General features: G+C 44.7%; 1 non-coding gene and 2 pseudogenes across 1 annotated transcript; all 3 read right to left on the minus strand.

Moving 5' to 3' along the window:
• Positions 1 to 1,962: 1,962 nt before the first annotated feature.
• LOC149157338 (25S ribosomal RNA) lies at positions 1,963 to 3,726 on the minus strand (annotated as a pseudogene).
• A 270-nt stretch (positions 3,727 to 3,996) lies between these two features.
• On the minus strand, positions 3,997 to 4,149 carry LOC149157339 (5.8S ribosomal RNA). The gene has a single exon (XR_016262094.1). It is a non-coding gene; the product is annotated as a 5.8S ribosomal RNA (ribosomal RNA).
• Positions 4,150 to 6,859: 2,710 nt separating this feature from the next.
• Positions 6,860 to 8,672, minus strand: LOC149157340 (18S ribosomal RNA; annotated as a pseudogene).
• Between the last annotated feature and the right edge of the window lie 472 nt (positions 8,673 to 9,144).

The following is a 9,144-nucleotide window of genomic DNA, read 5'->3' on the forward strand; positions in this document are numbered from 1 at the left end:
AATTTGGGATGTTTTACTTACTTGTGGAATGATATTGGCAAACTTTTGGAGCTTGAGAAGGTTGATTGGGTGAAATTTAGGCTTGGAGGACTGGTGCGCTGCGCCATTACCCAGGTGCGCGGTGCCAATTCAACTCCCTATGTAAATTCTTTGCTTTGTGTGTCGCACCGAGCAGGTGTGCCGTGCCACTACCCAGGTGTGTCACGCCCAGAGAAACTCTTAAGTTTTGGTGCAATTTTTCCTTTCTTCGTCTCAAATCATGATTTTCACTTGTTCTCTCTCTCTTTGAGCAAAATGAAATCTTCAACATAATGCGCACTTTATATACAAGTGAATTTAATTTTTCATTTAAAAAATACCCACTTTCTAATGTTTTATTTTTCACTTTGTTCTTTAAAAACTCTGTTTTGAAGTTTGTCTCTCTTTTTGACATTTGATGGACTAATGCTTTCAATTTCTTGTCTCTTTTGCAGGAGCTGGAGTGCATGATTTTGGCAAGGTGACCTAGCGTTGTATTTCTGAACTTATTACATATAGGAAAAATATAACTACATGAAATGTTTATACATAGAACATAAAACTCTATTTTTCCTCAAAATAGGGTTTTGAGGAAAAATCAATTACTGAGAATGTCATTATTGAAATTTTTGATGCTAAGACCTTATTAGACCTCCTCATGCACATGCTAACCATTATTGAGCTTATACAAGACTATGATGACAAACCCTAGACCTAATGAGACCTAAAACCCTAAAAATGACTTTTTTCAAATGTAATGACAAAAGATGACTCTAAATGACCTGAATTTGTGAAAATAGGTCAGCAGGTAAAGATCATGAGGGAAAATTGATAATGAGCCACTACCATCAGATGATCCATGACCAAATTGAATGCAGTTGATCAGATGAGACACCTAAAAATGCATGCAACAATAGAATTTTGATGACTGATGGAGGGATGAAGATACCGACACTAACAACAATGATAGGAAGAGTTGACATCGAAGGATCACAAAGCAATGTCACTATGAATTCTTGGCTGCCACAAGCCAGTTATCCCTGTCGTAATGTTTCTGACAGCTCTAGATTCAAATTCTAAATCTAAAGGATCAATAGGTGACACTTTCACGGTTTTATTTGTACTGAAAATCAAAATTGAATGAGCTTTTACCCTTTTGTTCCACATGAGATTTATTTTCTTGTTGAGCTCATCTTAGGACATCTACGTTATCTTTTAACAGATGTGCCGACCCAACCAAACTCCCCACATGACAATGTCTTCCGCCTGGATCGACCCGCCGAAACATGCCTTAAGGCCAAAAACAGAGGTACTACCTGTCTCCCCCCCAGGGAATAAGTAAAATAATGTTAAAAGTAGTGGTATTTCACTTGCGCTAAAAACGGCTGCCACTTATTCTACACCTCTCAAGTCATTTCACAATGTCGGACTAGAGTCAAGCTCAACATGGTCTTTTTTCCCTGCTGATTTTGCCAAGCCCGTTCCCTTGGCTGTGGTTTCACTAGATAGTAGATAGGGACAGTGGGAATCTCGTTAATCCACTCATGTGCATCACTAAGTAGATGATGAGGCATTTGGATACCTTAAGAGAGTCCTAGTTACTCCTGCCATTTACCTACGCTTGGTTGAATTTCTTCACTTTCACATTCAGAGCACTGGGTAGAAATCACATTGCGTTAGCATCCGCAAGTAACATCCCAATGCTTTATTTTAATTAAACAATCGGATTCCCCTTGTCCGTACTAGTTTTGAGTCAACTATTCGAAGCCTAGGGAAAAGCCCTCGACAGGGGGAATTTTGTGCCCATAGCCCAATCGGCACACAAAGATTGCCAACAGCCCACAAGTTGAGGACGCAGAACCCTAGGCCTAGCCCTAAGAGCCAATCCTTTTCCTGAAGTTACGGATCTATTTTTCTGACTTCCCTTACCTACATTGTTCTATTGACCAAAGGTTTTTCACCTTGGAGACCTGATGCGGTTATGAGTACGACTGGGCATGAACAATACTCGGTCCTCCAATTTTTCAAGGGTAGCTGAGGGTGCACCGGACACCACATGACATGCGGTGCTCTTCCAGCTGCTAGACCCTATCTCCAGGTGAACCGATTCCAGTTTGGGAATATTAAATCAATTCCATTTCAATGCTCACACAGAGTGCACCCTTGATACAAGGCTTCCCCATCTCTTAGGATTGACTAATCCATGTCCAAGTGTTGTTCACATGGAACCTTTCCCCAATTTAGTCTTCAAAGATCTCATTTGAATATTTGCTACTACCACCAAGATCTACACCAGGGGTCAATCCACTCAAGCTAATGCCCGAGGTTTCTCAACGACCCCCACATCCTCCTACTCATCGGAGCCAGGCAATTGCTCCAACAGTTGAGCATAGGTTGCGCACTTCAGCGCCATCCATTTTTAGGGCTAGTTGATTTGGCAAGTGAGTTGTTACACACACCTTAGGAGATTTCTACTTCCATGACCACCATCCTGCTGTCTTAATCAACCAACACCCTTTGTGGGTTCTAGGTTATCACGCAATTCGGCACCGTAACTCGACTTTCGGTTCATCCTGCACCGCCAGTTCTTCTTACCAAAAATGGTCCACTTGGAGCTCTCAATTCCACAGTGTGGCTCAATGGAGTAGTTGCACCCTCTTACCGATTTAAAGTTTGAGAATAGGTCGAGGTCGTTACGCCCCCGATGCCTCTAATCATTTGCTTTACCCGATAAAACTCACGCGTGAGCTCCATATCTCCTAAGGGAAACTTGGGAGGAAACCAGCTACTAGATGGTTTGATTAGTCTTTCGCCCCTATATCCAAGTTAGATGAACGATTTTGACGTTAGTATCTCTACAAGCCTCCACCAAAGTTTCCTCTGGCTTTGCCCTGCTCAGGCATAGTTCACCATATTTTCGGTCCCAACAGGTGTGCTCGAACTCGAACCCTTCACATAAGCTCAAGGTTGGTCAACAATGCACCCCCCAAAGAGGGGATCTCACCCGTCAGCTTCCTTACACCTCGCAAGTTTTTAAACGTACCAACTCACACACATGTTAGACTCCTTGGTCCATGTTTCAAGATGGGTCGAATGGAAAGTCCGCCAACCTACACCATGAGCGCACAAGTGCACACGGCCTACCACAAGGGTGCACGCTTCATTCCTCGACCACCGAAACAACAAATTGACAGGTAATCCACCCATGCTTGTGACGAAGTAGCAGCCCGTGTTGGTTTGCACCTCAAGTCGAGTGGCAGACCAACCCAAGTTGTTCCACATCCAACTGAGATGCATCGACAGCCTCCATCCGCTTCCCTCCCGGCAATTTCAAGCACTCTTTAACTCTCTTTTCAAAGTCCTTTTCATCTCTCCCTCACGGTACTTGTTCGCTAGCGGTCTCTCACCCGTATTTAGCCTTGGACAGAATTTACCACCTAATTAGGGCTACTTTCCCAAACAACCCGACTCACCGATAATGCCTTGTGATGTGCAAGGTCCCGGCCTGATGGGGCTATCACCCTCTCAGATGTCCCCTTCCAAAGGAATTGGCCCAGGTCCACCATTGAGGATGCATCTACAGACTACAATTCAGGCAATGCTGCCACCCAATTTTCATGTTGGGCTCTTCCCAATTCGCCTGCTGCTACTAGGGGAATCCTTGTAAGTTTCTTTCCTCCACTTAATTATATGCTTAAACTTAGCGGGTGTTCTCGCTTGAGCTGGGGTCACAAAGTTGGAGCTAAATCCTCCCTACCCGATGGGAGGACAAGGCAGAGCAAGGAAAGTTCGAGTGATGCCACACAAAGTTCGCATCAGCTAACATCGACTGCCCATCCAAGGGGACAAGATCACCGCTCATTGATGCATGCCACGAAACATCGCTTGAGGTATTTTAGCCAACCACACTGCGTTGGGCATAAACGACCAGCTCCACTGCTCCCTAACATATTTTAGGGAGTGCGTTTGAATGGGATGCAGCGTCGAGACAGACGTGCCCTCGACCAAGCCTCGAGCGCAAATTGCGTTCAAAAACTCGATGATTCACAGGATTATGAAATTCACACTAAGTATCACATTTCGCTACGTTCTTCATCGCAGCAAGAGCTGAGATATCCGTTGTCGAGAGTCATTTCCACGTATTACCGAAAAATCCGCCACAACATTGAATAGGGGCACCCCCCACAACAAATGTAAGGCTAAGGGCCAAAAGGAGGAAAGGAATAAAAATTCATGAAAGAAAGAAAAACAAAGGTGTCTACCCCCTCACAGGAGGAGGCTCAAACAGAGAACAATATCCCCAAGGCCCACACCCTTGCAAAAAGGGGGGAATGCATGGAACAATAATTGAGAAGTACTAAGGTGGCCACCTCGGGAGCTCGCACAGCTTTTAATCCTTCTCGAACACTAGTCCACAACAATTCCCCCTTTTCTTTGTAAAGCTAGGGACCGAGAGGAAGAAGGGAAGAAAAAAAGGTGAAAGAAATAGAGATCAAACATGGCTACTGGCTCACAAGGGGAGACTCAAACAAAGCACAAGCCTCCCAAGGCATGTGCCTTCACAAAAGGGGGGAATTAAAAGGGACGATGATCAAGAAGGACTAGGGTGGCCACCCCGAGAGCCCGCACTACGTTTCATCCTTCCCAAACACCAATCCATAATAATCCAACCTTTTCTCCATAAAGCTAGGGGCTAGAAGGAAGAAGGGAAGAAAACAACATGAAAGAAAGGGATATCAACCATGGCTGCCAGCTTACAATGGTAGGCTTCAAATAGAGAACAAGCTTACCCAACCTTGTACCTTTGCAAAAATGGGGGAACTGCAGGGGAGGATGATGGAGAAGGACTAGGGTGGCCACCCTGGCAGCTCGCACTACATTTCGTCCTTCCTGAACACTAATCCAAAACAATCCCACCTTTTCTCCATAAAGCTAGGGGCCAAAAGGAAGAAGGGAAGAAAAAAACATGAAAGAAAGAGAGATATCAAACGTGTTTACTGACTCACAAGGGGAGGCTCAAATAGAGAACAAGTTTCCCTAATCCCGTGCCTTCACAAAAATGGGGGAACTGCAAGGGACGATGGTCGAGAAGGATTAGGGTGGCCACCCCCAGAACTCGCACTGCTTTTTGTCCTTCTTGAACACCAATCTTGAACAATCTCACCTTTTCTCCATAAATCTAGGGGCCAAAATCAAGGGAAGAAAACAATATGAAAGTGAGAGATATCAAACGTGGCGATCGGCTCACAAGGGGAGGCTCAAACAAAGTAAAATCTTCCCAAATCCCGTGCCTTCGGAAAAAGGGGGGAACTGCAGGGGATGGCAATCGAGAAGGACTAGGGTGGCCACCTAGGGAACTCACACTACTTTTCGTCCTTCCCAAACACCAATCCACAACAATCCCACCTCTTCTCCATAAAGATAGGGGCAAAAGGAAGAAGGGAACAAAACAACACCAAAGAAATAAATATCCCAAGAAAAGAGAGAAGCTCAACAACACACCGAGTAGATGTCCACTAACCAGAAAGAAATCAAACAAGGCACCTAATCAAAAGGCATCCCACCTCTTCACACCCTCCCACATACATTATGGTTGCTTGGTTTGGTTGAGGGGTTTGGTTAACAAACAATAATCAAACAACCAAGCAAATAAATCACAAACTAAACTTGACCACTAGAAAAGACAAGGGTCGCGATAAGACCATTGTCTGGAGCACGTTACTGAGAGGTAAAAAACCCCTCAACCCAGAACAAGGCTTCAAATGACAAATGGACTACTAATAACAAACCCACCCCGCTATTGCACCCTTCTCTGTACAAAACACCCATCAACCTTTCTAGCGAGAAAGTCAACATGGGTCAAGAATCAAACTCCAAAGAGGAGTTGTCATGAGCTAACACTCAATGTTGGAGAAATCCATAGGCCACAAATACATCGATGGTGCAAGGCCACTAAAGAGAGGGACGTCCAGAAAGCACACACCATGAAACAAAGAAATGACCAAGTCCCACAAAAAACCCACAATCCAAAGGGAGGAACAAAGACACAAACTGCTACTTCTTTTTTCCTTAGAAGGGGAGTGGCTCACGAGAGGATGAGGAATTCTCTTGATGACAAAGGCACGAGATATGATTGCCACCCTCATGCCCATTGGCAGGGAAAATTACGATCTCAATGGAGCTCAGACCGAGGGAGGTTTTTTTCATTACTTGGACACCCAACCCTTCTGCGAGGGCATATCGAGGAATGGTTGGGAGGACTAGGGTGGCCAGTGCAATGGGTTGAACTGATCTTCATCCATCCCATACTGACCCCACTTGGAAAATTTCCCCTCACGGAAGGTTTGAGCTACCAGGCACACGCGCAACCACTCCCTCGACCCAACCACCAGCAAAAAAGCTCACCCAAGCAACACGTCAACCACCGTCGCCTTTTCGAGAGAACCAACTATGGAAGCCCACACCCTTGGCCCATGCCTTCCAACAAACAAAAGACTGAGCACCACCACTACGAATGAGTCTAAATTTATCCATCGTATTTCCCATGCACCTCAACTGTAGCAACCATGCTCGGCTGAACAAATCGGTGGAAGTGCTCCCAAGAAACAAGCTTCTGAACCCCCTACAGAAACACATTGGGGGAAAGAAAAAAAATGATGGGTGGGACAAGCACAAGCATGGCTTGCAAGCACACACATGAAAAAACAAGCGTTAACTTAAGACAAGCAACCAACAATGTTCCCACCAAACACCAAACCCGCTCCCCTAGAGACACACCACACAGTCCCACATTGCTGTCGAAACTCAACCAACCCCAACCAAGAAAGAAAACCCTTGATATCAATGGTCCTATCACAGGTTCACCTACGGTAACCTTGTTATGACTTCTTCTTCCTCTAAATGATAAGGTTCAATGAACTTCTCACGACATCGATGGTGGCAAACCACCATCGTCGACACAATCCGAACACTTCACTAGATCATTCAATCGGTAGGAGCGATGGGCGATGTGTACAAAGGGCAGGGACATAGTCAAAATGAGTTGATGACACATGCTTACTAGGAATTCCTTGTTGAAGACCAATAATTGCAATGGTCTATCCCCATCATGATGCAATTTGAGAATATTTCCCAATCCTCTCGAACCAAGAAGAAAAACTTGTTGGCTACATCAGTGTAGCATGCATGTGGCCTAGAACATCTAAGGGCATCACAGACCTGTTATTGCCTCAAACATCCATGGCCTAAATGGCCATAGTCCCTCTAAGAAGCTGGCCGCGAAGGGGAACCTCCACATAGCTAGTTAGCAGGCTCAGGTCTTGCTTGTTATCAGAATTAACTATACAAATTGCTCCACCAACTAAGAACAACCATGCACCACCACCCATAGAATTAAGAAAGAGCTCTCAATTTGTCAATCCTTACTATGTCTGGACTTGGTAAGTTTCCCCGTGTTGAGTCAAAATAAGCCGCAGGCTCCACTCCTAGTGGTGCCCTTCCATCAATTCCTTTAAGTTTCAACCTTTTGACCATACTCCCCCTAGAACCCAAACACTTTGATTTCTCAGAAGGTGCTGGCGAAGTCCTTAGAGCAAAATCTATCAATCCCTAGTCAACATCATTTATGGTTGAGACTAGGACAGTATCTAATCATCTTCGAGCCCCCAACTTTCGTTCTTTATTAATGAAAACATCCTTGGAAAATTCTTTCACAGTGGTCCATCTTTCATAAATCCAATAATTTCACCTCTGACAATGAAATACGAATGCCCCTAACAGTCCCTATTAATCATTACTTTGGTCCCAAAGGCCAACACAATAGGACCAGACTCCTATCACATTATTCCATGCTAATGTATTCAGATCATAAGCTTGCTTTGAGCACTCTAATATTTTCAAAGTAATAGCACTGGAGCCACGACCTAGCCAATTAAGGCCAGGACCACGCCGCTGACAAAAGGGATGGAAGGGCAGGTGCACACCGAGTAGGTGGACTGACCTTTACGACCCAAGATTCAACTACAATCTTTTCAACTGCAACAACTTAAATATATGGTATTGGAGTTGGAATTACCATAGTTGCTGGCACCATAATTTCCCTCCAATGGATCCTCATTAAGGGATTTAGATTGTACTCATTCCAATTACCAGACTCAATGAGCCTAGTATTGTTATTTATTGTCACTACCTCCCCATGTCAGCATTGGGTAATTTGCATGCCAACTGCCTTCCTTGGATGTGGTAGTCATTTCTCAGGCTCCCTCTCTGGAATCATACCCTAATTCTTTGTCACCCGTCACCACACTGGTAGGCCTCTATCCTACCATCAAAAGTTGATAGGGTAGAAATTTTAATGAAGCATCACCAGCACAAGGGTTGTGCAATCCGTTGAGTTATCATGATTAACTGGAGAAGCAGGCAAGCCCTCACTGACCTTTTATCTAAAAAATGCATCCCTTCCAAAGAGTCGAGACTTGGTGCACATATTATCTCTAGAATTATTGGGGTTATCCGAGTAATATGGTACCATCAAAAAAACTATAACTGATTTAATGAGCCATCCGCAGTTTCACAGTCTGAATTAGTTCATACTTAGACATGCATGGCTTAATCTTTGAGACAAGCATATGACTACTGGCAAGATAAACTAGGTAGCACCCTCCCACTTCAAACGGAATTCTGGGCACTCTCTTACCAAGAGCCAACTTGAACACCCATCAAGTCAAAGAGATATCAAAATATCATGTAAAACTTTTATGCCTCGCACGTCTTGCATCCCAGGAAGGAAGCACACACAACATGCCAAGGACATGGCGAACAAATGGGTAGAACTTCCGAGCCACAACACACCAAGGCCACTTTGGAGTTTGTAACACGCTCCAACTAACAAGAAATTGAGCAATCACTCACCCACTCCCTTAGAAATGCCTCCAAAAGCCTCCACACCCCGCACCGAGGCCACCTAGGAGTCCACCCGGACAAAAGCAACGGTGGACCTCGATATCTCAATCACCTACAGCAGCCTTTGTTGTGGAGGTAAATCTCCTCTGCGGATAGAGGTGATCCCTACTAGCCCAGACTGGGTCTAGCAACAATCAAACAATGCTATCACGCAAGTTCCTAATT

Source organism: Pinus tabuliformis, chromosome 5_2 (assembly GCF_031772625.1).
Source record: "Pinus tabuliformis cultivar Carrire ecotype Pingquan chromosome 5_2, CPIR1, whole genome shotgun sequence".
Classification (NCBI taxonomy): Eukaryota; Viridiplantae; Streptophyta; class Pinopsida; order Pinales; family Pinaceae; genus Pinus; species Pinus tabuliformis.